Source organism: Echinops telfairi, unplaced genomic scaffold, assembly GCF_000313985.2.
Source record: "Echinops telfairi isolate 266 unplaced genomic scaffold, ASM31398v2 ScPeMD7_7;HRSCAF=31, whole genome shotgun sequence".
Lineage (NCBI taxonomy): Eukaryota > Metazoa > Chordata > Mammalia > Afrosoricida > Tenrecidae > Echinops > Echinops telfairi.
Window position 1 is genome coordinate 5,544,826 of NW_022103904.1, and position 1,707 is coordinate 5,546,532.

Consider the following 1,707-nt stretch of genomic DNA (forward strand, 5'->3'; position numbering starts at 1 on the left):
ATGCAGAAATGGAGACACCGATTCTTTTAAGAAGTCTAGTTATAAAGGGAAAGTGGAATATTGATCAATAGCTAAAAGAGGGCTTGGAGTTAAGGAAGGAGTTTTTTAAAAATGGAACAGACTTAAATATGCTTAAATTATATTAGTCATAAATGTCCATCAATAGGCCATTTGAAAGATCAATCAAGCTTCCTGTCTGACTTTTCTACTTCATCTTTTCTAATGGCCAACAAACATTCTATATTGAACTATAATTTTCCTTTTAGCATTGGCAGCCAGGTTATAACTGGGATCTTCCACTGACACAATAATTTAAAAACAAAACAGGCATCTCTGCCCAGAATCTACCTACTATATACTATCCAACTCAAATGTTCTCTCTTTAGAAGAAATATTTTGAATCCTCTCCCACATAGTTTCACTAGTAGAACATTTTCAATTTTCTAATATATATTATACAATCTGAGGGAAATCCTGTTATAAGCAATTAAAAGACAGCGTCCAAGGACTTGGTCACTGAATACTACTAAAGATCTTGGACACTTGAATGTTTAGAAGAAATCAAAAAAGTGGAAAACTATTTCTCTTGGCATGGACATCGGGAGTTCTGCTAACTCATGAAAGCGCGTGGGCTTGAAAGTGCAGAGGGCTCAGAACAAGGTCTGTGGCGTCTTAGAGTTTATGCTATCAACTACAAAAGAACTGTTTGCAAAAAGCACAAATGAAGTGTGGAAGACTGAGATAAAAAATGAAAGTTAGCAAGGGCTGGGCAATAGAAGGACATTAAAAAGAACTGATGAACGCTTTGAAAGAAAAGACAAAGATGAGCAATGTACAGAGGGGCGGGCAGGTAACACAGTCAGTTCTCAGGGTTGACCTCATCAAAGAGATACTACATTGCAAGATAAGCTTACTAAATACTGGAGAGAGACTTTACATTGTGACACCAAAATGCATGCTGGGGATGTCATTGTTATTTACAGGGTTTTTTGTGGGTTTTTTTTTAAGAAGGACCCTATCCTGAAAACAAGAGGATGACATAGTTGGAAAGACGCTGAGAGATCATCTTGCTCTTGAGAAAGGAGTATAATTAGATGTCAATCTCCAGCTTTTGGTGCCTACAGGATCTGTCTGAGATTTATAGCCATGGCCACACTCTTTCAGGGCATCCACCAGACAATGACTGAAAGGCCAGGGGCACCAAAGCTTGACCATGACTGCCTAACTGCCTAACAGGAGCTCCCTTTAATGTTGGCTGAGACGTTGTCAGCTGAACATCATAACCGGGGCTCTCACTACCTAATCTTATTTCCTCCTCCCTTCCCAACCCCAGGGGTCAGATCAGCATCAGTTTCTGAATGCTTTTCATTCCTACCTGTGCTTCTTCCACCTTTTATTTTTCACCCTCCGCCTTCCAATCACCCTTCCGTATTCCTAACTCAGTCTCAATGTCTGCTTTCAGATGCATAGAACATGTTCTCAATACATATATCTGACCAAGGACTTGTATCCTGAATATAAGAAGAGTTTTTAGAATGCAGTAAGAAGACAAATTAAGCAAAATTTTTCATGGACATAAGGATTCATTGAAAAAATATAAAAATGGAAAATGACCACATGAAAAGATGTTCAACATCCTAAATCAGGGGTCCTCAAACTTTTTAAACAGGGGGCCAGTTCACTGTCCCTCAGAACGTCAGGCAGCAG